Here is a 27,124-nt window from a genome sequence, read left to right on the forward strand (position 1 = left end):
CGGTGACGTACGACGCCCCTGCAACCGCTATGAGAATATGTCGCGCTACCCAAACGCATCTTACGCTAACCTAACCTAACGTGGCCGAAACGCGAAGACAAAAATCCGCACGGCGTAACCACTGTGAAAATACGCCGCGCCACCCTACAGCCTCTTACGCTAACGTAACCTTACCCAAGGTAACCCAAACCTAACCTAAGGTGGGCGAGACGCAAAGCCAATAATGCTCACGGCGTGATATCAAGCAGTGTTGTTCAACCGCGCTTGCGCTGTGCGTTTATTTCACCTAACACTGAGAAATGCCCCTGGAAAGTGGCGGACAGCAGCATGCGAGAAGCCTGCCAAGAGAGAAGTAATTGCACCAGCAGAGCAGGCCGGGCGTCTAACTACGGCCCCTAATGCTGCCCCGGAAAAGTCAGTGATGCTTTTTTTTTTTTTTTTTTTGATGGCAGAGCGCCGTAAGAAGAAAGAAAGATTTATTCCAGCATGATTGACTCAGCACCAGGGCCTCAGGCGCGAGGAAGTCTGTCCGACGTACCCTCAGACACAGCGATCACCAAATGGGTGCATCCGTGCCCGCTGCCTCACCGCACGGGCAGCCGGCGTCGAAGCGTAAACAAACTCGACCACACTCCGCAATGCCGGTATGCCTAGGGGACAAACGCATACAACACGCGCCAAGAAACCTCCTCCGTAGTGCCTAGGCGGAGTCATATATTCAAGGAGCAAAAGCCCCCAGATTTTCTCGCTCGCGCCCGCTCTCACTCGCGCGCAGACCACTGGCGATCCCTCAAAATGAATGCGTCTCGTCTCCCCGACGGGGCAGAGCGAGAAAGAGAGCGCTAGGTGCCGCCATAGCGCGTGAGGTGTCCTTGACGCCCCTTGGGTACAGCGAGAGCAGGGGGAGGTAAACATGTCCGCAATAGAGATTAGTAAGCGGCGATTGGAAGATTAGTGTAAGTAGGGAAACGACAAACAACGGAGACGTACCAAAACAACGTTCACAAAGGGGGGTAAGAAATTTTGGTTATGGGAATCCATCGTGCGTTTTCTTTTTTTCTTTTTTCCCCCCTTCTTTTTCCCAGTTAGGTAGGACATTAGACAGTATAACAGCAAGAGCTTGGTGGCGCAACCCGCCTCCCCCTTCCAAAGGGGGCACTCATAACATCCATCCATCCATGTTGTGTGAGGGGAGAGTGCATGGCGCAAGCCTGTCTTATGCGCGCCTCCCGTGTCCCCGCAAGTTCTCGCCTGCGTTCTGACTGCGCCTTCGTAAGGTCCAATGAAAACGCACTAAGCTCCTCAACGCGCTCGCTTGCCCGCGAGATGTTCATAACCCGAAAGAAGCTCAGCAGCGTTCAATTGGATATTGAGTGACCCGAAAAATCTTGAGTTGGCCAACACCCAAATTTCAATTTGGCCCACACCCGAATTTCAACTCGGCCCACCCCCAAATTTCAGTTGGCCAGCCCTAGTATAAATTTCCCAGTGTATTTTCTGAGTTGTCCTATGTATCTCTATAGGTATTCTCTTCATTTTATTTTTGTTTCATTTAGATTGTTCCTTATCGCTTAAAAGCAATCAATAATCTCTGTTTACGCTACCATAGCGAATAAGTGTCTTTGCAAATTACGTCTCTTAGTGCAAATACAAGACATTACATTTTTCCGCGTGACAGGGCTGGGGATCTCGCCGCAGTGAGGTCACGGCATCCGCGTAGAGCCTTCCTGTGCGTTTAATACAACGTGCAAACTTGTCAAGCAAACAGACAACGATAGCATTCCAGTTATCCTCCTTACGACAACAGATTAGGTGAATGACACGCAATGTGACTAGCTCGCGCCTTGCGGCCCCTCCAAGCCAAGCACGCTGAAACCATCACCGGAGCAGGTCTGCCTGATACAGATACACTACGCAGCAGAGGGAGGGCACTCGTTACCATGAGTGCAGGCAAGGAGCGCGATAACAGCTGCCAGAGGCCTCATAAATACGATAAGCAGAGTCGAGGTCAGCGTTCCACTCTAGGTCGCGCACAGCGAGAAAATTGTGCTTCCCTTCATCAACGGAGGCGATGCAGCGTGCGGCTAGTCATTCCTCGGGGGGCATCGGAACTCTGAAGGCGTCCCAAGGCGTTTACCCAAGCCCGGAAAGCTGCGCAGCGGCAATTGCAAGTGGTTAGGTGTAGCCCTCTCCCCCTAGCCTCTCTATACATGTCTGGCGCCTCACGGCGCTCCACGTTTCCAAGTTTCCTCAACGCAAATAGTGCAGCTTCCCCCTTCTTTGTTCCGCTCTTAGTCTTTCTTTTTTCTTATTATTTCTTTGCTAACTCGTAAGGTCGCGTCGTTAACTTCTAGTCGTTCGCTGGCCACCGGTTTCGTTCAGCGAGCCAACGGCGGTAAAGAACGAAAAAAAATAATAAGGGAGCAGCGTCGTCGTCGGAGAGGTGATGCAAAGACAATAAAGAAGTGGAGCACGCGCTAGCGCGTGCCCGCTGCGTCGGTGGTCACGTGGCCGTCCTTGGCGCGACCCCGACCGGCCTGCCGCAGCGCCGGCGCGCACGCCTGTCTGCACAAAGCACGCATGTCATCACGGTAGCGTAGAGACTCCTCTACACTAGCGTGCCTCAGCGCTCCCCTCTCCGCTACGATTGCACTGCTCTCTCTCTCCCTCTCTGGATATATATGTCACATACACATATAAAAACAACATAAAGCAGAAAAAAAAAAACATTCCAAACAGCCAGCGACAACGACGACTACGTTGGTCTCCTCTAACTCGTCCACGTCTTTTGCGCTGTTTTCGACACAGAACGTAAGCAACTCGCGGAAGCGGACACATTCCGAAACACACACACATCCTCCCTCAATAACGAGTGCGCTTCCCCCTTACAGCAAGGCATGGGGTTCGGTTACGTGCATTACAGCTAAGTATTTGCTGCTCCGGCGATGAAGAGGCAATCACGCGTAACCTATTTTCGGTGCCCACGCGCCGGCCACCCCGCGTCGCCGCGTACTTTTCGTGCCGCTTCGGACCCGTGCTGTTATCAGGGGCGACGTAGCGAATACCTCCTTCAATCGGTAACTGGACTAATCGGCACGAGAAGAAACGATGCTATCATCGCTCAGCGCAAGAAGAAAAATTACGGCAGTACTCGCCTCACGATGACTGTCGGCGGTGACGCGAATGGCAATTAGAGTAATTTAGCGACAGAGAACAGTACGGTTACAATACAATGAGGAAAGAAATTGACGTACGAACAACGCAGGCGGTATGACGACGGTTGCATGACGACCATCGTATGACGTTACCGAAGTGATGACAATCATAAAAGGACAGCCTCACGAGGACGACATCGTGACAACGGTGGCGTGATGAAGACGGCATGACGACAGTAGGAATTAGTGAATCGTTGAGCTACGCGCGCGGCGGCAAGCAGGCAACATTGGGCTCAGCAGACTGCTATGCGGATAGAGCAGGACCAGCCGCAGCTCGTCGTCGACGGCGCGCGGACGGTTCAGATCCTTCTCGTGAGAACCACGAGAAGACCCCATGGTGTCGAAAAACGGAGCTCCTACGAAGCCGCTCCTCCAGCTTACGCTATGACTGTGCTGTGTGTACCACGCAAGCCTGTGACTCTACTGTGAGGCCGGCGACCGACTTGCGCTTTATTATCGTTCCACGTGGTTCATCTTCTAATTCAAACAACAAATATTTTTCTTTTTCTTCTGATGAACGATTATACTGCACACTTGCTGTCGTGCGGCGCTGCCACAGGAATTCGTAAGCGCAGAAAATTCCTTATAGTCCACCTTGCACTGTCCTGCGCAGTTTCTATAGCTCGTCGCATATGATTCAAACAGGGTTGACACCTGGCTGGTTTTGTACCGGCACAACCGGCTTTTGCTTCACGGTGCGGGATGCCGGTTCGCCACTTGGCGGTTCTCCCTAAATTGCCACATCATGAGCTCCGTCGCAAGGGCTCTCTCTTCTGGGCGTTCAGGCATACCAGACAAATAAAGTGCCGCGAAATTCTCGACCACTTGATTCCTATCATTCCTGAAACGCTCCTTAATTCCTTAAAGTTCCACGTCTTTTGTTTAAATATAGACTTTCCCGTATCGGTCTTTTGTTTCTAGGCCATTATTCTGTCTTACAGATAAATTATTTGCCACGGAACGAAGATTTTTAAAGATGTTCTAAATTATTGTAAAGCTTTTCAATAAGTTGAAGTCGCTCAATCTTTGTAATGGGCGCATCGGCAATCGCTGCTGTTTTCGTTTCATTCGTATTTTCGAGAACAGTACGTTCTACTGCCGCCCTTCTGCCCCTATCTCTTTTTGTAGAAGCCAGTATGCTTTTTTTTTTCCACAAAGGAGGACAGGACTGCATGTGAAAGGGCTTCGCGTATTTTTGGAAAAGAACGTAGTCGCGACAGACCGCCTTTCTTGCTAAGTAACTCGATTAGCTCTGCGGTCGCTGTCGAAACGAAACTACAGAATTCCAAGAAAATGCATACGTACCCCCCCCCCCCCCTCTAGCAGCTACGCCACGCGTCACACAGCGTCTTCATCAGCTTGAACCTAATCACTGCCGCCGTAAGGACGTGGGCGGTATCCACAAAGCTTTTCGATCGTATGTAGTACTCGTCATTGGCTGGCCACCTTCGCTAATGTCTATCGCCAGCATTGGCTGGAATTTGCTCTTATGGGCAATCCTAGGGCAATAGCATTTTGTCAATACGCGTGCCCTAATTTTCTCGTTATATCTCTCAGCTCAAGAAATTAGAGTGCCCTCGCGTCGGCAGACGCACACGCACGCACAGAGAGAGCGAGAGAGCGAGAGAGAGAGAGAGAGAGAGAGAGAGAGAGAGAGAGAGAGAGAGAGAGAGAGAGAGCCCGCACAGAAACAAACCACGTGTGGTACAAACTACGCATGTGAAATTTGATGGCTGTATGGTCGCAGATAAATTTTGTCAAGATAGCCTCAGCTCGTATAGTACATGATCTAGCGGTAAATTCAGAATAAGTTCATGAAATACGATCAGTTTTCATTACGAAGCGAGGCCGCTTTGACTTCATTTGTTTACTGCAATCCACAAATTGGATGCAAAAAAGTATGCTTCGCCACGAGGGAGATCAACAAATTAATTCTTCGCTGCTTAAAAGCACACTCGTCCTCCCTAATAAAATATGTTTACGTTTCACGAGGCCCCGCGTACTTATGCGATATACCTTTTGTAACGGCAAATGACTCGAGGCAAACTAGTGGAATCGAGACTGACGTTAAGGGAAACGACAGGCAGTTTGAGAAATAGCGGAGCGAAGCGCCTTCGCGTACCCAAAGCCCCGGGCCCAGCTTGCGTTCGTCCCCGAACTTTGGGTGCACAAAACCTAAACCTCCCCGGATATTACCAGGTTCTCTAGCTTGGCATGACCCGGGACACCCTCGACAGCATTATAGTTGCGGCATAATGTAGCGCTAGCACGACGGTTACCGATTCCTGTACAAAATTATAGGGCCCGCTGGGCGACTTGGTTTGGTATCGTGATGAAACCGCGCCAACGAGAAGCGCGAAGAAATATCAACAGAGCGCGTGCGTCGTCTCGTTGTTCCTTTTGTTCGTGTTCGTCTCTGGCGCTGCTTCGTCACGATTGCTGGGGCCGCAGTAAGTCCTAAAGATCGGGGGCTGCATGCACGGGGACGCCGTAGTGTAAAGGTCTCCGAATTTTTTCGTTATACCCACAATTATTTAACGTACCCCGATTTCCGAACACGTGATGGCGTTTCCATCCAGATTCTCGTCGGAATGCGGCGGTGCAGGGCAGAGAAGAGAAACCAGCGCGTGAGAGTCACGTTGGATGACCTTCAATCGGCATGCCATGTCGCGTGACCAGCAACCGTTAGGAACGAGTTGCGCACGAGCACACTTCACGCAGCATCGGCACTTCGGCATAATCGATGCGCGGTTGCGTTATCAGCGAGACGAAGCACAATAGTGACAACTTACGTCAGCGGCGAACGTGTCGCGCGGAATCTTTTCCTTTCATCCGCGAATAACTAGTTTCGTGCTTCCATCGAGCCAAGAAACATGACAATGCGATTCGACTGTTATTTCGAACGCGCTGTCAACATAAAAAAAAAAGCGCAACTCACGAATCAAACGATCGAAGACGACAGATGGTGAAAATAAAGACCACGACGGCGACGAGGAAACGAAGGCTCCAATGATAATCACATCTGTGCCCGCCTGCGCGTCTTCCAAGGTCAAACGCTGTCGTCGGCCTAGTGCGCGCGCACGCTAATGACATTTTCACCGAAGTACACTAGCTGGCCGCGCTTGGAAATGAAAAGAGAATCTCTGTGAGCAAGCCCCACAACAGGTTTGAGACTCCGACGCGTAAACATTAAACGTAACTTCGTTGCACTATCTCGCCGGAACAAAACGTGAATGGCAAGAAATAAAATTGGAGTGGCGATCTGGGCGCTAAATGCGAGAGAAATGCGTGAGCATTAGGCCGGAGCTAAGTCCCGGATCCCTGATTCAAACCGCGTTTACCGCATTGCCAAGTTTTTTTTTTTTTTTTTTTTTTCAGGCGCTCAGTCGGCACGCCGCCTGCCTCTTCAACTGACGGTCGTCCGTTTCGCACCACCTTCAGCCACACTAACACACACACACACACACACACACACACACACACACACACACACACACACACACACACACACACACACACACACACATAGTGTGTTTGTTCATGATCATACACCTTTTAGTAGTACTTTGTACTAAATACACTTGCTTTTTCACTTTGACACTCCAATCAAGAAAACATTAAAGGAAGACACCCATACTACGCTTGATTACTTCCAAGCGAAATACGTGATCGGGGCGCAGCCAGACGCTAAGTGCACTCAGCCTCCCGCGTCCCTCCTCTACCTAAAAAAGATATATTTGAAAAAAAAAAAGGGGGGGGGGGCGCTGTTAGGTGCCAAAACCACGCTATTATTATGAGACACCTTGCAGTGGGGGGGAGTCTGAATTAAATTTCACCACCTGGAGTTCTTGGTCATGCCCTTAAGTGCACAAGCTTTCTTGCAGTTCGCTCCCTTTCGAAATACGGCAGCCGTGGACTGGATCGAACCCGCGACCTCGAGCACCACAGTGAAACGCCATAGCCACTTGAGCTCCCGCGGAGGTTCTGGCCGCAAAGCCAAGCCTCCGTAAATTAATCACCACGGTGTCCGTCATACGCAGCGGCTAACGTGGAAAGGAGATTTGGCAGGCTAGTTCGCTTTGTCGTGATCGCGTTAGCGGGGCTGTCCGCTCGGGCAAAATGAAGACGTGACGCTGAGCCCCCGTCTCCTTTCTTTCTTTTTTTTTTTATTCGTCAGTGTGCATGAGACATTTAACATTGCATCTGTACCAAAGAAGTGAATAAAGGTAATCGCAGAAGGCGCAAGGTAATTATAACTAAGTAAACACTATTATGTTCCTTGACTCTCGGGGAGCCCGCATGACGCTCCAAATGAATTCCGTTGGCGTCGCGCAGCGCGTACCAAAGCACAGTAAAAAAAGAAAGAGCAACGCAAATGATTTGTGCCGCACGATTAGCTTCAGCGGCATGACTACTGTGATCGGGGATCCTTCAAAGTTAGCGAGATATTTCTATGGCTTTTTCGCTCTAATAAAGCGACATGCAATGGCATAGAACGTTTTTTTTTTCTTTTTTTTAGCTCTAATTTCGTGAGAGTGAAGCTGACCATGAGGAATTCATCTGACGTCAACGACACCACGATGGGGGGCTACCATGAAACCCAGATTCGAGCTCTCCAACTGCTATCGCTGCAAAAGCCGCGACGTTCAACTTGCCATCACTTACCCGTTTTTCTCGCTCAATCGGTGCGTCTTAATATAGGCGCTCCGTGGACAACGTTCCTCTGATAATCGATTACGGGACAGAAGCGCATAATGGTGTTAAAAAAGCTTTCGCCCGCGGACCTATACGGTCCGGACAATGTAGGTCAACACCGGTGGCGACGTAGATCGGGCGAGCGAGAGAACAGCGAGGAACGAAACAAAGAAGAAAACTCACGCGGCGGGCGGTGACTGCGTTCCCCCTCTCGGCCACCCTTTTCGCGGGCGCGCAACGTATCCCCCCGTTCTATCGATTGACTCCGCGTAGGCGCGTCATCTCTCCTCTCCCCACCCCCTTCCTCCCCTGCATCGGGAATGATGTAGCTGACACCGCATGACGTCACTCGGCTAGGCCATTTCCGGGCCTGTGCTGCAGCTTTCATTTCGCTCTGTTGGTTTCAAACTGCTCTGCGACGGTAAACAACTGCAGGGAAGGCAGGGGTGGGTGTGCCCACCCGAAGAAAGAAAGTCACTTTCCCAGAGTAAGAAAAAAACATCGGAACGTCCAAAGGAGCACAAAAAAGAAGGCCAAGTTGACTTACGGCGGTTTGCTTTCAAATGGGGAAGACGCTGCGCCATTAATGTTCTTTTAAAGCGAAGCCTTATTTGCCTCTCACCATAGGTTTGGCGTTCGTCGCTATTTCTTCGCTGGATATATTTGTGAATATATGTAGTGTTGGATCTGGAGGACAATCCCAATTGCTGTCCCCCAGATTTTGGACCTTGCCGTTGGGTGCGGGAGTTGGCCGACGTTGAGTACTTTGAGATGAAAAACTGGAGGTTTATTTACATTATTTACAGTGAGAGTACAAAGAAATGAACAGTCATAAAGTCATTACGGGCCGGCATCAACTAAGACGCTGTGCCCCGTGGCAAGAAGCTCGAAAGAGATGAATGAAGGAATGCTCTCTTGCTGCTCCCGGTCTCTGGCTTTTAACCCCTTCGGTGTCTCGAAGTCACGTCACGTTCGGCCTATCGGCGAGCCCGCTCAGGTGTCATTTTCGGCCAATGGTAGCCGCCCGTGCGAGTGTACGTCACATTCGGCTCAGAGGGTCACTCCTTGGGCTCCAATTGTCCGAGGGATTATTTGTCTGCGGTATTGCCTTCCCGGTCTGCAACTGCCTTCACAAAGGCGGATGGGGGGATTGCTGCCAGGGCTTCTCGGTGCATTACAGCCGTCTTGCCTCGGGACCCACGTTACCTGGAACAGTGCCAGGCTCTCGCTGCACTTTCGGGAAGAGTCAAGCGGTGAATAGTTCCACCTGCGGCGCACGAGGTGGGGGACGCCAACTCGTTTGCACGTGCCGCGTCTCGGAAACGGGGTAGATGTGCTTCTGCGCTCCTTAATTAGCTGTGACGCGATTCGAAGTGGTCTGGTGAACTCGAAGCAGGCTCCGGAAAAGGTCCCGTATCTAACAGTAGACAACTTGGGTCACTGCTGCCTTGCCGCGTATGCAACATGGGTCATTCGGTATGTGCACGCATAGGCAACCTCGGCGCTGAGTATGCGTAACTGGGTGGGTCCCAATCGGTACGTACCCATTCTTGGCCCACTACGCAAGAATAAACGGGCCACTGTGACACAAGGGCGTACGTGAAGCCTCAACTGTATTTAGATGTATGTCGTAGTCCTCCGTGCATACACGTCCCATCAACATTCTTCTCTCGACAAAGCATCTAAGATCGCATTCGTGCTCTTGACGAGGATAGCAAACAGCTGCACGCGACAAGGCTGTGCTCGCGTCGTCCACTAATGCCGCTACCTCGCCATCTCAAACGAGCTTTGTTTCATTTAGATACATATATTCCACTGAATTGACTTTTTCTGCTTTCACTCTTTTTGCGCAGCTCATCGTGCAGCGAGGGCGAATAAAAAATCGCGCGTTATAACAGCGCGAAATTCATCTGCATGAGAGGAATTCTGGGCTGCTTCAAAAAAGAAATAATAATAATAATAATAATAATAATAATAATAATAATAATAATAATAATAATAATAATAATAATAATAGTAATAATAATAATAATAATAATAATAATAATAATAATAATAATAATAATAATAATAATAATAATGACCTAGACACTGGGCAATGCTGCAGCAAAATTCTTTATTTAGGTAGAAGCAGCCCGGCGCTGCGACAACGCTTCGCGTATGCATGGTGAAGGTACCTATACGGAGAAGCACAGTACAACGGTTTCCTGCCACGTCCATCATCATCATCATCATCATCATCAGCCTGGTTACGCCCACTGCAGGGCAAAGGCCTCTCCCATACTTCTCCAACAACCCCGGTCATGTACTAATTGTGGCCATGCCGTCCCTGCAAACTTCTTAATCTCATCCGCCCACCTAACTTTCTGCCGCCCCCTGCTACGCTTCCCTTCCCTTGGGATCCAGTCCGTAACCCTTAATGACCATCGGTTATCTTCCCTCCTCATTACATGTCCTGCCCATGCCCATTTCTTTTTCTTGATTTCAACTAAGATGTCATTAACTCGCGTTTGTTCCCTCACCCAATCTGCTCTTTTCTTATCCCTTAACGTTACACCTATCATTCTTCTTTCCATAGCTCGTTGTGTCGTCCTCAATTTGAGTAGAACCCTTTTAGTAAGCCTCCAGGTTTCTGCCCCGTAAGTAAGTACTGGTAAGACACAGCTATTATATACTTTTCTCTTGAGGGATAATGGCAACCTGCTGTTCATGATTTGGGAATGCCTGCCAAACGCACCCCAGCCCATTCTTATTCTTCTGATTATTTCCGTCTCATGATCCGGATCCGCCGTCACTACCTGCCCTAAGTAGATGTATTCCCTTACGACTTCCAGTGCCTCGCTGCCTATTGTAAATTGCTGTTCTCTCCCGAGACTGTTAAGCATTACTTTAGTTTTCTGCATATTAATTTTAAGACCCACTCTTCTGCTTTGCCTCTCCAGGTCAGTGAGCATGCATTGCAATTGGTCCCCTGAGTTACTAAGCAAGGCAATATCATCAGCGAATCGCAAGTTACTAAGGTATTCTCCATTAACTTTTATCCCCAATTCTTCCCAATCCAGGTCTCTGAATACCTCCTGTAAACACGCTGTGAATAGCATTGGAGATATCGTATCTCCCTGCCTGACGCCTTTCTTTATTGGGATTTTGTTGCTTGCTTTATGGAGGACTACGGTGGCTGTGGAACCGTTATAGATATCTTCCAGTATTTTTACATATGGCTCATCTACACCCTGATTCCGTAATGCCTCCATGACTGCTGAGGTTTCGACTGAATCAAACGCTTTCTCGTAATCCACGTCTCTGCCACGTCCGCTGCCGGGCAAATCTCAAGCGGACTACCCACAAGGACGACGTGTACTTAAGGCGGCGTGTGCCTGACTATCGTTGCAACCAGCGTTCCTTATAGCACATTGCGACCTTACTGACGCGCCGCCTGGTGCGAGGAGTAGCGGGAAATGCCCCCGTCAGCAGTAATGTTGCGCGTAGTTTAGCGGTATACGCTGTAATCCGCCTCGATGCAGTCATGATAAGCACGCAAACAAAAAAGAAAAAGACGGAAAGGGGGAGCAGAAGAAAGAGAGAAAGGAAGAATCAATCATGCAATAAGTCACCCGAGGCTCACTCATGTTAGTGGCGTTAAAAAATGGTGTGTTTTTTTTTTTTTTTCCCAGCCGGTATATCTCGCAGCGAGATCTAACCTCCTCAACGTTTAATACATTTTTTTTTCTTTTCCCTAGTTTTCCTTTCTAAAATATCTGTCCAACAATATCCGTGACTTGCCCGCTCATAGGTCGTTGCTGTTTCAAACTCTGTATACACCCTGCCACTGGACACACACCTTCGAGTACTCCATTCAAGACATTTTGCACCCTCTCAACTTCATACCTTTCGCAGTGATCGCTTCCACTATACATACAACGTCGCCGGTGCTGACCCCGCCTCTTGTTTCCTAACTTGGTCAGTAACGTGGTATCTTCTCCTCGCGCGGCGCTTTCGAAAAATATCTCAAATCTGATCTTCCCAATTCTATAGGAGCTTCTCCTAATGTGCTCGACATTCGATTCAACACCACGCACTAAATGTGCAGCGCAGATGACAAATGGCGCCTGCAACGAAGACGCCCCAAGGCGGTTGGTCTGTCACAAAGCGCCACGTAAATATGCGTCACGAAGCTACAATATCATGTCCGATTTCACGATTGGACGGCAGTTGCTCCTGTACTATTTTATTTTATTTTTTATACGGACGAGGTTTGCTGCACGCGGAACAAGTTTTGTAAGATCATATGTGGAAGGTTATTCGAAAGATACACCATTCGCGCCGTCTAACAACGGGAGGAAGAAACTTTCGTAAAAACAGGCGGAAGAGGCGCTTCCTCTTCCGTTTCCCATCGTTGCTTATGCGTCACATCTTCCCGGAAATCGCGGATACGGAACGTCTCTTCGTCATACGTGCCACCGCATGAACGATCTTGCACGCCACGAACGACTAAGCTCTGCTGGGTTTATGTGACATCTTGAAAACCGAGCTAAAATTTGCGTTAGCAAACTTAACCCGCGAGTCTCACGGGTCGTCTGGCTCTGTAAAAAAATTTTTGGTAGTCTATATCAAATTCACATACGTTTTCTTTTTTTAAGTATACATCCTGTACAAATAATTTTTTAGAAATGTCTGCAACGCATATAAATTCCCATAGAAAGTCATTTGTCGTAGGAAAATATAAACCACAGCACTATATGCCTATATACAAGCGGACATGCACTTAAACAACTATTATTCGTAAGAATGCCTAGAGATATTCCAAAAGGACTTCTTGGACAAGTTGGTGTTTAGATTTCCTAGGTATACTTTGTCGCGCAACATGCATTCTTGAAAAGGGACAGAACAAAGGAGGACATTGACGCTTCACTGTCCTCCTTTGTTCTGTCCCTCTTCAAGAATGTATTTTGCGCCACAAAGTATACCTAGGAAGCCTAGGGATATCTACGCAGAAAAAAAAATCAGAAAGCAGTAAAAGTAATCCGCAATACATCCACGTGCAGAAACGACCACAACAACTATTTTTAGTTTGATGACAAGCTCGCACAGCCCTCAATAACGGCTCGTATGCATCCGAGGTAGCGCTGATGCCCGAAGAGCAGGCCCCGCTTTATAACAGAACTATGTTCTTAAACCAGTGCTACATATAAGTCCATGCGTCCGGCAGTTCTCGCACACAGTACACGAACTTGCGACAGCGTACTAACAACCATTTCCTACAGAATACCTACGGATTATGTAGCGACAAAAAAAGGTAAGATCAAAGAGGGAGACGAAGTACAGGCAAACTTTCTACAGGCGCAATAACACGCTTTGGTGAGCTATAGTTGTATACATGACTGAAAAAAAAAACGAAAAAAAAAAACAGGATTTAAAAAAATTGACTAAACGAGAAGGCACGGTACCAGCCTGTCTCTTCTTGTTCAGTCCCGTTTTCATACAGCTCGTAAATAAAAGGATCCTTCGTCCTAGCAAAAAAGGGCCTTCACCTTCAACGCGTGACCTTTGCACGGCTACGTCGCGACCTTATATGGGGGGCTCACACTTATCTGCGCGCTCTCGCGCACGCCTCAAAGGAGATCTTGCGAAAGGAGCAGAGCCAACGACTTCACCGGGGCTGCGCACCGGTAGCGACGAGACTGCGCTTTCACGTCGGCTCTTGAGCAAGGACGACCTCACCGAAGACGGGCAGTCCCCGTAACTCACTATCTCGTCTTCAAGTGTACCGGGCCGTTACGTAAGCTCGGAAAAAGCACTTCGAGCGGAAGGCGCTCTTCGAGAAGCCCTGCGTAACCGCGGCGTGTTCGCTTCTGAGTCACCGCGAAGCTCCGTCCGCGGACGTCAAAAGGAGGCAAGCGTCCCGTTCCGTTTCTGCAGGTTGCCGCAAGGCGCGTAACGCTAGAGGGAACTTTGGCGCTGTGATCGTTCTGCTACCGCGGGAATGACGGTTACTACACGATTTTCTCTGTACTCTTCGTGCTTGTGGCATTAGATTTTCTCGTGGCTAAGTTTATTATACCGTATCTGCCGTTATTGGACTGAATTTCGAAGCAATCCTACTTTGCTGAACGTAGGAGACATCAAGACTCTGCATATATGCAGAACCATGGCGAACTGCTGCATTTATAACGTATACACTACTGTGTTGAACATGACAACTTCGCAAAGTCGCAAACCACGTATGAAACCGCAAGGACGAAGATTAAGAAAAATATATAAATTCACCATGATAATGACCGCGCTGGTTGAACCGTCACGATTGCAGCTCCCGTATACATGGCCGTTTTTACGCGTCAAAATCCCGGTATGATTACGAGGCACGCTATATAGTGTGGGACTCCGGATTAATTTTCAGCAACCGGGGTTCTTCTTTAACTTGCGTCTGAATCTAAACGTACGGGCGTTTCCACATTTCGCCGCCGTCTAAATGTGGCCGCCGCGGCCGGGATCGAACCCGCGATATCGAGCACCGCGGCGCAACGCCGTGGCTACGGCTCTAGTCGGCACTAACGCCAGAGTACCCGCCGCTAATTTTTGTAGGAAACTCTATACCCAGTCCACACATAAGACGGGGCGTTGTAATGCTAGGCGCGGCGTCCATTTCCGTGCTTTTAGATATGAAATCATTACCTGCCCCATTACGCGAAAGATCCAGCGTTGTCGACGGCGGCGTTACCAAAAGATGGTACCAAAAATGGCCGACGGCGCGAAGAACACGTGAAATATGCTCGGAATGGCGTCAAATCTCTCGCGTAGGTTCCTGCAAACAAAGTGAATTAATGCCTTCGAAAAGAAAAACAGTTAAATTTCGGCCTGGGTGGGAATCGAGTCCGGGCCTTCACGGTGTGAAACTATAGCACCCTTTCCCGACGCCGCGGTGGCTTCACGGTTATGGTTGACCAAAGTTGTGCCCAGTGCGTGCTTCATTGGACGCGTCACGTCACTGCCTCCGTGGCGGCTCCACGCGCGTCTCTTGCTCTTCGTCGGTGCTGTGCCTGCTGCTATCCGCTCCGAAGCGTCTACCTCGGCGGCAGCTCTGAAACGCGGTCGCCCAAGAAACCACGCTCCAGACGACGAAGCGAGGGAACATGAAACAAGACGACGTAGTCACGACAGACCTACCATTAAGCATGAAAACATTCATCGTTCTGCAGCAAAACGGTACGAATGTTCCCAGTCTGTGGCCAACGTACGCTCTCTCTCTCTCTCTCTCTCTCTCTCTCTCTCTCTCTCTCTCACACACACACACACACACACACACACACACACACACACACACACACACACACACACACACACACACACACACACACACACACACACACACACACCGATTCAGCAGAAAGAACTTTATAGCATGTAAAAAACACCAATCGAAAACATTTCACTTAAGAGGAAGCTTTAGCTCGAGTGCTCCTATCTAAATACATGTAAAAGGAGAATTCGTTTTTCTCGGCAACCACTGCACCAAATTTGACGAGGTTTGTTGCATTTAAAAGAAAAACTTAAAATCTAGTGACTGTTGGTTTCGAATTTTTGAGTTAGGTCGTCAATCTTTTATTAAAAATTGGTGAAAATCAAAAATTTTCAAAAAACGAAACTATCAAGTTTACAACTCTGTAACTCAACCACTAAAGATTATAATACAATTCTGTGAATTGCATATAAAAGTACATCCATAGCGGACAAAATTGATATGTTACACATGAATATCAAAAAATTTAATCATAGGGAAATACAACTTTTGTAAAACCGTTGTAACCAACGTAACAAATTCATGTAAGATGTAAAATGACATATTGAATTTGTCCGCTTTGAATGATCTAATGGATGCCGTTTACAGAACCGTGATAACAGTTCTTGATGCATAGCTATCAATTTGTGAACTTCGTGCTTCTATTTTTTTCAAACGGTCAAATATTTGAAAATCGTTTTAGGAAGATTCAAGCCCTAAATCGAAATTCCGCTTCCAACAGTCACTAGAATTTAACTTTCTCTTTCAAATGCAGCAAATTTCATCAAAATCGGTCCAGGGGTTATCCCATAAAAACGTTTTTGCGTTTTACATGTATTTGAATAGGCCGCGTCGGAGTTGGGCCCGAGCTAAAGCTTCCTCTTAAGCGATTACAATGCCTTCGCATCGTCGCACGTCAGCAGTCTTAAATGTCTCTGTTGACTTTTTTTCGTTTTCGTTCACGCCGTCGGTACCGCGCCAAGCACAGCGTCACGGTGAGTCGACTCGACGAACGGTGCGCGCCGAGGCCGGGCGTCATCTCAATCGAACGGCGGGCGTTATCGCACGAATTCTGCGCGTAGCAAAACGAAAACTACTGCACCCAATATTTTTTATGTAGCTCGTCGGTAACAGTGCGATCCGATTTCCGCGCGACCGATTGCTTCGTACGCGCTTGGTGCTGGTTGCGACGGTAAAACATTTGCCTCTCGGTTTTCCGGGAATCCGCGTAGAATGAAGAAACCAGCCATCCGCGTCCACGTGAACAGAGGAAATGGATGTCTACTTGCAGTTCTGCCGAATAAAACTCGTCACCACGCGTATTACAGTGGTATTTTTTTTATCTCTCACGCTTTCTTTACATCCGCGGAAAAATTATAACCACAGCCGCTATCACAACAACAAAAACATTTCTCAATAGACTAACTTTTGCATTGAAGATATTGCACTCGAATATTTTAAAAGTAGGTTAATTAATTTTCTTAATTACTTAAGATCACACCACAAAAAAAAAAAAAACTTTCGCTTGCTCAAGAGGAGAGCGAAGAAAGTTGGTTGCGTTATCGTAACTCACACGTGGACCTTTTTTTTTTTTTTTTTTTTGAGGTTTGGCCCGACTTAGCTGAAACACCCTGTATACACGCTAAGGAAATTTACAATTATATTTGCGCTCCCTTTAATGTAGCATTGATGTAGTTATTTCCTTATTATCGAATTAGCTTTGCAATACTTTATATGGCGTATTAAACGAGTAACCTCTATGTATTGTGCGCACACACTAAGGAAATAGGTGAGGCGCAAACTTGTAAAGGTTCATAGGACGCGTCGTCTGCTCGGTGCTTCCGGTTCAACAGGTGACGGTTCCGGCACACGGTTCTCCGTTCGCGGCGCCACTCGCGCTTAGTCTCTGTGCACCTTCATCGCAACGTATGGCCCACGCTGCTCATTTCTAGAACCAGTGATAGTTGTCTCGATGACTGATCACGAAATCTGAGCATAGGCAGTCATTTATATATATATATATATATATATATATATATATATATATATATATATATATAACCGGACCCATCCTACACGTGAATTAGCTGTGCGCGCTTTCGCGGTGATGCAACGAGCGGAGAACGTGCCAAATGCAACGAATGTAGTATGACTCCCTTTGCTCTCGATCACGGCGGGAATGGAAGCCAGACTGGAGCAGTGTACGACTCGTGTTCGGTCGAATGACACCTTGCTGAGGACGTTTAGAAACTGAGATATTTAGCGGGGCAAGAACACGCGCTTCGCGGTTATCGAAGCGAAGCCCAAGTTAAGTCTCCCTCTGGCTAATGGTACACTGCAGCGAAAACGGCCCCAGAGAACACGAGGGACAAGATTTGACCAATGTCATTGCATGTTACAGTGCAACGCGTGAACAACGCTGCTACCGTCACTGATGGGAGCATATCTGCGATTTCGAAGGCGAGGTCATCAGTAGAGGTTGTCTGAGCAGTGGCTCACGTTGACGTGCTTCTGCACACCTCCCGAATCCGTTTGCTGCATGGTGGCTCGAATGCGTCGTGTCTGTCACAGTTGTTCTGGGTCTATCTAGCGCGGAAGTCCCTCAAGCTCTCCCAGAGAGAGTACGCCCCTCGCGGCGGGTGTTGGGACAAATGGCTCCTGCGCCGAATAATATTTAAATGTCTAGACTAAATGTTGCTAACGTGAGGTAACGTCGCTGAGTACGTCAGTATAATATATATATATATATATATATATATATAGTCATTTCAACTGACTGATTGCCCAGTCAGGAATCCGCGCGCGCTGACACAGTGTCAATTGCCGAGTAAACATTCTAAAACGGCTGCTTGACCGTTCTTTCTACCTTACAGCTTCGCCTGCTGTTGCGTTTCGCCTGCGACACGTGGTTTTGCCGGCGCGACTGCGGCGGGGCGGCAGACATTTTGGCCCGATCGTCGTCGCCGCAACACTCATCGCCAGGTGTTTCCAGGCGCGACTGCGGCGATGCGACCGCCTAGGGATCATCCTCGCATTCCAGTCATTGTGCCCGAAACAGGCGATGCCAAAGCAGGGATCTCATTCCAGTTATTGGGCCCGAAACAGGCGATGCCAAAGCAGGGATCTCGTTCCAGTCATTGTGCCCGAAACAGGCGATGCCAAAGCAGGGATCTCATTCCAGTTATTGGGCCCGAAACAGGCGATGCCAAAGCAGGGATCTCGTTCCAGTCATTGTGCCCGAAACAGGCGATGCCAAAGCAGGGACCATCCTCTCATTACAGTCATTGTGTCCGACCGGCAGCGCCACGACAGGGTGCTACGAGATCGTGCTCGACATGGTGCTACGGCATCGCTACGACAGTGTGCGTCACCATTAGCCCATTGTACATTCACGTGCTCGTCTTTTGAGGGGTTCCTTCTTGCCCTCAACTGCGAGAGTATAAAAACAGCTGCCCCCGGACGCCAAAAAGAAGGGCTCCGATTTCTTCTGTTGAGTGAAGTGCTCTCCCGTCTCTCTACTTCGGTCAAACCTGACCACCAACTCTTTGCGATGTTAAAATAAACAAGTTGTTTCGTTGTTACCAGTCGACTCATGCTTTGCCGGGACCTTCGGATGCTTCCAGTTGTACCCCAGGCCGCCAGGCCAACGCTACCCTTGGGGCTTGCGACCCAGGTACAACCACGGGCGTCAGCGCCGAGTTCCCAACAGATCGTAACAGCAGTCCGATCCCAAACATCTGGTGGCAGCGGTGGGATCGCCTACGATACGACTTCAAACAACTGTCTGCCAGCGGCGAGATCGCGACAACGGAGGCCAGCAGCGAAGAGATGCAGTTGACGGTATGCTGAGCAGCTCAACGACGATCCGGGAGCAGTGCAACGAGCCCTGTGTGACGACTGGTTGCCTGCAGCGGAACGACTGCGCGGAATTCCTGCCTGCGAGGTTTGGTGAGTGCGGGACTTTCTTCTTCTGAGCTTTGCCAGGCTTTTGTTAGTGTTAGAAACAGAGCTGGTAATTGTGGTTGTCGTTGCTGCCGGGTTAGTTGCGGCAAGACAATAGTAAGCAGTAGAGAAAGCAGCATTCAGAGCAGCCATGGATTTGAAGTCGTTGCGCAAACCGAAATTGTTGGAGCTTGCAAGAGAGTTGGGTCTGGATGTCTCAGACAAACTAAGAAAACCTGAACTGCTAAAGGCTATTCTTGAGTTAGAGGCTGAGGATGACGAGCTGTCGGAATGCCTTGAGACTATTGAGGAGAGGTCAAAAAGACAGGAGCGCGAACTTAAAGAGCAAAAAGAGAAATATGAGCGCGAACTTAAAGAGCAAAAAGAGAAACAGGAGCGCGAACTTAAAGAACAGAAAGAAAAAGAAGAGCGTGAACGTAAAGAACAGAAAGAGCGAGAGCAACAAGAGCGTGACCGTCAACACGCTTTGGAAATGAAGCGTCTCGAGGTAGAGATGGAACGCGCTCGTAATGGAAGTCAGGCACACGGTGCAGGAGAACGCGTATTGTTCAAAATGACTGACCTGATGCGGCCGTTTAAGCTTGGAGAGGACATTGGTTTGTTCCTGGTTAACTTTGAGCGAACGTGCGAGAAGCAGGGGTTCTCTCGGGAAACGTGGCCACAGCGCTTGCTCACTTTGTTACCCGGCGAGGCGGCCGACGTAGTCGCTCGCTTGGATAGAGAGGAAGCAGAGGATTTCGACAAAGTAAAATCGAGTCTGCTAAAAAAGTACCGGCTGTCTGCGGAGGCGTTCCGTCGGAAGTTTCGGGAAAATGAGAAAGGCAGAAGTGAGTCATATACAGAGTTTGCGTATAGGCTTATGTCGAACATGCAGGAGTGGCTCAAAGAAGAGAAAGCGTTTGGTGACCACGATAAAGTTCTGCAGTGTTTCGGGCTAGAACAGTTTTATAGTCGGTTACCGGAGAACGTGCGATACTGGGTCTTGGATAGGCCAGACGTGAGTACGGTGGCTAGAGCCGCTGAGCTAGCCGAGGAGTTTGTGACGCGTCGAGCTCGCGGAGCTAAGGACGGTCAAAAGGGTGAATTTGGCTCGAAGTTTGAGAGGCCGAAGTTCACACCCATGAGAGCAAAGGGGAACACGCGTAGTGCGGATGCGAGTGGAAGCAGTGCGACCGAACCTAAGGAGACGGCGGCAGCCGAAGCCGAACGCAGAAAGCGGTTCGAGATGAGGCGAGCGGGCGTTTGTTATACGTGCCAGAAGCCGGGTCACTTTTCGGCGCAGTGCCCGGAAACAACACCAAAAGTTGTGTTTTTTTCATTAGGCAGCACTGACGAGAACATGAAGCTTCTCGAGCCTTACATGCGAGACCTCCTCGTGAACGGGAAAGAGTGCCGAGTGCTTCGCGATTCCGCAGCTACGATGGATGTAGTTCACCCGTCTTACGTAGAACCCCATATGTTCACGGGCGAGTGCGCATGGATCAAGCAAGCCGTGGAAGCTCATAGCGTGTGTCTGCCGGTAGCAAAAGTGCTTATTGAAGGACCTTTCGGAGCGCTTGAGACAGAGGCGGCAGTGTCATCTATGCTGCCACCCCAGTACCCGTACCTATTTTCAAACAGGTCCGATCACCTCCTGCGCGAGAAGGGGCTTTTGTTTGGTGAAGCTAGTGTTCAGGCCTTAACCAGATCGAAGGTTCGGGAGCTCGCTGCAAAGGCGGTAGTTGCGGGGCCGACGTTATCAAACAACGAAAAAGGGTCAGAGGCGCAGCAAGCTGATATTCCGAGCACGCCCGAACTGAATAAACTTGAGTCTGTAACGTTAAAGGCGCCAGATACTGGAGAGGAAACGCCCGACGCGGGAAAGTTAGAAGAGCTATCTACTGATTTGCTCATCGCGCCTACGTCAGACGGACTTGATAGGTTGCTAAAAGTCAGCCGGTCGGCTTTGATAGCCGAGCAAAAAAAGGATGGCAGCCTGGAAAACGTGCGCTGCAATGTCAAAGAAGGTATCGCCAGGAAAACTGCGCGTTTTGTGGAAAGGGGTGGAGTCCTGTACCGGAAGTATCTAGACCGCCGAGGAGTGGAGTTCGATCAGCTGGTCGTGCCTCAATGCTATCGTCAGGATCTGTTGCGCTTGTCACATGGGGGTTCGTGGTCCGGACACCTAGGAGTTAAGAAAACTAAGGACCGTCTCTTGCAAGAGTACTATTGGCCAGGGTGTTTTCGGGACGCAGACCATTTCGTGAGGACATGTGACACTTGTCAGCGGGTGGGCAAACCAGGGGACAAATCGAGGGCGCCGTTGAAATTGGTACCTATCATTACGGAGCCTTTTAGACGGCTCGTTATTGATACTGTGGGACCTCTGCCGGTAACAGCCACGGGGTACAGACACATTTTGACTGTGATCTGCCCAGCGACAAAGTTCCCTGAAGCAGTGCCGCTTAAAGAACTCAGCTCAGTTGAGATAGTCAATGCACTACTGTCCATATTTGCGCGAGTTGGTTTTCCTGCGGAAATCCAATCAGATCAGGGCACAGTGTTTACTAGCGCTTTGACGACAACTTTTCTCGAAAGGTGTGGGGTAAAGCTGCTACACAGCTCAGTGTACCACCCACAGTCGAATTCCGTTGAGAAGCTCCACTCCGTCATGAAGCGCGTGTTGAGAGCATTGTGTTTTGAACATCGAACTGACTGGGAGCTGTGTCTGCCTGGGGTGATGTTTGCTTTAAGGACCGCGCCGCATGCGGCTACGGGGTTTTCGCCAGCTGAACTGGTGTACGGTCGCTCGCTTCGATCTCCGCTTCGCATGCTTCGAGAATCATGGGAAGGTAGGGGCGACGACCCAGTCGTGGTGGAGTACGTACTTAAGCTCCTCGAACGCTTAAGAAGGGCACAGGAGTTGTCAGGTGAAGCAATGACAAAGGCCCAGCAGAGGGCCAAGGTTTATTATGATCGGACAGCCAGGGCCCGTCGTTTTGAGGTTGGCGATGAGGTCATGATATTGCGCACATCGCTAAACAACAAACTAGACGTGCAGTGGGAGGGCCCAGCACGAATTGTTCAGAAACTGTCGGACGTTAACTACGTGGTAAGTCTGCCAGGAAAGCGGAAAGCACAGCAAGTTTACCACTGTAATCTGCTCAAACCTTATAGACAACGGGAAGCAGTGGTGTGCCTGATGGTAAACGTTCCTGAAGAGCTTCCGGTCGAGCTTCCGGGACTAGGCTCAGTGACGAACAGGGAAGACACCGGTCAAGTCATTAGTGACCTTATCAGTAAAGCACCGCTGTCGCCCGAGCAGAAAACCGAACTGCACCAGCTATTACAAGAGTTTCAAGGTCTGTTCTCTGAGAGGCCTGGTAGGACTTCTGTACTTACTCATGATATAGAACTTACCTCCACAGAGCCAGTACGATCCAAGGCGTATCGGGTGTCACCCCGCCAGAGCGATATTATGGAGGCTGAGGTAAAGAAAATGCTACAGCTCGGTGTTATTGAGGCAGGTGAGAGTGATTATACCTCCCCTTTGATTTTAGTTGAGGTACCGGGCAAGGAACCTCGTCCTTGCGTCGACTACCGCAGGCTTAATTCCATCACTAAGGATCAAATTTATCCGATCCCTAACATCGAGGAGCGCCTTGAGAAAGTTAGTAGCGCTCAGTTTATTTCCACCCTAGATCTTGTCAGGGGTTATTGGCAGGTTCCACTTACAGAAGAGGCTAGTAGGTATGCGGCGTTCATTTCACCAATGGGAACATTCCGTCCTAAAGTGTTGAGTTTTGGTTTGAAGAACGCGCCATACTGTTTTTCAAGTCTCATGGATAAAGTGTTGCGGGGACAGCAAGAATTCGCTTTACCGTATCTAGACGACGTAGCGATATTCTCCGCATCCTGGTCTGAGCATATGGCACACTTGCGGGCAGTGCTAACCCGCCTGCGCGAAGCGGGCTTGACAGTCAAGGCTCCTAAGTGCCAGTTAGCACAGGCCGAGGTTGTCTACCTCGGTCACGTGATTGGTCAGGGTCGTCGCCGCCCCTCTGAAATAAAAGTGGCCGCTGTGCGAGACTTTCCGCAACCGCGCACCAAGACCGATATTCGGTCGTTCTTGGGTGTCGCCGGCTACTATCAGAGGTACATCCCTAGGTACTCTGATATCGCGGCTCCCCTGACGGATGCTCTAAGAAAGACAGAGCCTCAAACAGTCGTCTGGGACGAGACCAAGGAAAGAGCTTTTAGCGCCCTAAAGAGTGCCCTAACAAGCCAGCCTGTGCTACGATCGCCAGACTATACAAAAGGGTTCATTGTTCAGTGCGATGCTAGTGAGCGAGGCATGGGCGTTGTACTGTGCCAACGGGAAAATGGAGAAGTAGAACACCCCGTCCTGTATGCTAGTCGTAAGCTGACCAGTCGTGAGCAGGCGTATAGCGCCACCGAGAAAGAGTGTGCATGTCTCGTGTGGGCCGTTCAGAAATTGTCATGCTATCTAGCCGGCTCGAGGTTTATCATTGAGACGGATCACTGCCCTCTCCAATGGCTGCAGACCATCTCTCCCAAAAATGGCCGCCTCCTGCGCTGGAGCCTCGCTTTACAACAATATTCCTTTGAGGTGCGTTACAAAAAGGGGAGTCTCAACGGTAACGCCGATGGCTTAAGTCGAAGCCCCTAACGTAGGAATCAGCCTCAAAATTGTTTGTTACTGATGTTTTTCTTCCTGAGGCAGGATTTTTTTTTAACATATTGCTTTTGTTTAGTGTTTCAAAGTGATGATATGCTTTCTAGTGCAATTTTTCAATTTGTGGACGCGTTCTGAGTGATGCTAGACTACTGTAAGGAACTAGGCAGTGGTATAAAAAGGGGAAAGAGCCTGGCAGGGCTTAGTGAGGGTTGTGCCGTGCTTGCTGACTGAGCGGTTGAGTTTCAGCGTAGTTCTAACGCTTGCCGGGAACGAGAACAAAAATGTGAACTCTCCCGAAGTCACTTTGCAGTGTCCCGTGCGAACCTGAACGAGAGAACGAGGCCTTCTCTGTGCGCTGCGCTCAAGAAACGTCAAGGGACGCCCGACTTCGGTTATGAGCATCATCGAGCGACATCCCTCCGGACAGCGGATGCAGTCCCCTGTCCATCGGGATCTCCTTCCCCCGGCGGGGCGGTCTGTTGCGTTTCGCCTGCGACACGTGGTTTTGCCGGCGCGACTGCGGCGGGGCGGCAGACATTTTGGCCCGATCGTCGTCGCCGCAACACTCATCGCCAGGTGTTTCCAGGCGCGACTGCGGCGATGCGACCGCCTAGGGATCATCCTCGCATTCCAGTCATTGTGCCCGAAACAGGCGATGCCAAAGCAGGGATCTCATTCCAGTTATTGGGCCCGAAACAGGCGATGCCAAAGCAGGGATCTCGTTCCAGTCATTGTGCCCGAAACAGGCGATGCCAAAGCAGGGATCTCATTCCAGTTATTGGGCCCGAAACAGGCGATGCCAAAGCAGGGATCTCGTTCCAGTCATTGTGCCCGAAACAGGCGATGCCAAAGCAGGGACCATCCTCTCATTACAGTCATTGTGTCCGACCGGCAGCGCCACGACAGGGTGCTACGAGATCGTGCTCGACATGGTGCTACGGCATCGCTACGACAGTGTGCGTCACCATTAGCCCATTGTACATTCACGTGCTCGTCTTTTGAGGGGTTCCTTCTTGCCCTCAACTGCGAGAGTATAAAAACAGCTGCCCCCGGACGCCAAAAAGAAGGGCTCCGATTTCTTCTGTTGAGTGAAGTGCTCTCCCGTCTCTCTACTTCGGTCAAACCTGACCACCAACTCTTTGCGATGTTAAAATAAACAAGTTGTTTCGTTGTTACCAGTCGACTCATGCTTTGCCGGGACCTTCGGATGCTTCCAGTTGTACCCCAGGCCGCCAGGCCAACGCTACCCTTGGGGCTTGCGACCCAGGTACAACCACGGGCGTCAGCGCCGAGTTCCCAACAGATCGTAACAGCAGTCCGATCCCAAACACTGCCTAAATCTGGCAAGTCATGAGTGTCCGGTTTCTACCTATATATATATATATATATATATATATATATATATATACGCAGGAAAGAGACGACGGACTTTTAGGAAGACTTATTTACTGAACGTTTTCGATTGGTGGACCAGCCTTCGTCAGAGTACAGACTGTACTCTGAACTCTGACGAAGGCTGGTCCACCGGTCGAAAACGTTCAGTAAATAAGTCTTCCTAAAAGGTCGTCGTCTCTTTCCTGCGTATGTTACGTCGAGTCCTGCGTGCTGAAGTTTGAAGAAACACCCTATACACATATACATACCGTTTGCATCCCAACTGTACCGCAGAAGGCGCCGGAACGGGCCGTGCCTGCATATGTGTGCATTGTGACCCAATGTATTCCTCTCTGCAAGTTGATGCCTTTGTGTCGTGCCTCCTGGCTGGCCGCGTTCTTTATTTTTTGACCCCCATGTGCTGTCACACGGTACTATAGGTGAATGAAATCGCGCAGCTCTTTTTCGCACAGAGTCTGCATAAGCGGCCTGCGTCCCATATTTTCCGTAATTAACTATTCCTACTCTGTAGTCCGGTCTGTCCATATCCCGGCACTTCTAAGCACTTTCCCTATTGTGGCACTTTTTCCAATTTTTCGGTAGGCCAGCACAATGCGTTGGCGGGCTAGTTGGTGCGAATCCATAGTAGCGCCTTGTCCTGTCGTCTTTCTTGTGTCTGTCTTTTTGCGCTAAACAAAGTATTCATGGTTTCGCTAGGCCGTCACCAGCGTGTGTTGGTGTGCTCGGGTAGAATCAAAGAGTGCACAACGTATGTTTGACGAATAACCCAAAGGCGACAGCGGAAGGGGCAGGGTGGGACATATTCCGCCATAACGACTTTCTTAAATTTGCTAATAAGCGTTGACTGAAGCAACGCGAGAAGACGGTCGACAGCACACTGCGCAGTCTGCGTCACACGGCTTGGAAGATGAATGAGCTTCTTCCAGCAAAGCCAAAAAAAACATCGCAGCGATCGATTCCTGAGTGGGATGCTCTATAGATTGGGGTCTCGTAAATCGATGAATATGGGCCGCGACCTTTCCGAGCATGGGTGACGCCTTTGCGAAAAGGGTGCAGTACGGAGGAGATCAGCGGTCCACCTGCACACGCTGGTGACGGCGAGGACATGACTACACGAAGAGGAGGCTGGGTGGAGCTTCACGAAGGGAACGCACGTGGCCCCTAAAAATACCGTACCCTGCATGCTAGCCCGCGATGCCGGCGGCAGAAAAAAAGGAGCTATTTTCGGTCGCGCCGCTCGATCGGTATTTAGACACAGAGTGTTTGAGCAAATGGCACGCGAAAATGAGAGACACCGATTAGTTTGCGCGCATTACGTCTTATCGCATAGTAAGCAAAATCCACGGGACGGAAAAGTCAGCGCGAAATAGCCGGTGGGCAGCAAAACAACGTAAAACGGTGCAGAAGAATGTTTTCTTAACGTCGTTACGTGTCTCGTGTAAGCACACTCGGAATCGCGATGCATTCGTACGCGACTGATTACCGCTGGTGGGGCTGCGCAACGCGCAAAGCTTTCCAATGTCCAGAACGGCTCGCGTGGACCGCGACACCGCGCTGCGTTTTGGCTTCCTGTGCCGCCTGTACTATTCCGGGTTCGCAAAGGTTTCGCCTGACGTCACGGCACAGGTTGCCCGAACGGAGAGCCACGCTCGATCTCTGCGCGCTCCCTTGACGAGCGCTTGAACGTTTTGTGCAAGTTTACGACGTTACGCTTCCTTCCACGCGAACAGAAAGGACTCTGTCCCCTGCAGAAAAATTCCCGTTCGAGGCTCATCGTTCGGGGGGGTATCTGCGTGCCCGGTTATTCCAGTAACCTCGGTAAGCGCCGACTGCGGTTCTTACTGGTCGCTGGAAGTGGAGACACGCACCGTCGAGCCTCGTACGGAATGAATGAGACCGGCG

General features: G+C 49.7%; 1 protein-coding gene across 1 annotated transcript in view; it reads right to left on the reverse strand.

Moving 5' to 3' along the window:
* Window positions 1–27,124, reverse strand: part of LOC142584845 (uncharacterized) — a 267,498-nt gene that overhangs the window by 239,779 nt on the left and 595 nt on the right. The gene's annotated exons all lie outside the window — the stretch shown is intronic.

This window comes from Dermacentor variabilis, chromosome 6, assembly GCF_050947875.1.
Source record: "Dermacentor variabilis isolate Ectoservices chromosome 6, ASM5094787v1, whole genome shotgun sequence".
Classification (NCBI taxonomy): Eukaryota; Metazoa; Arthropoda; class Arachnida; order Ixodida; family Ixodidae; genus Dermacentor; species Dermacentor variabilis.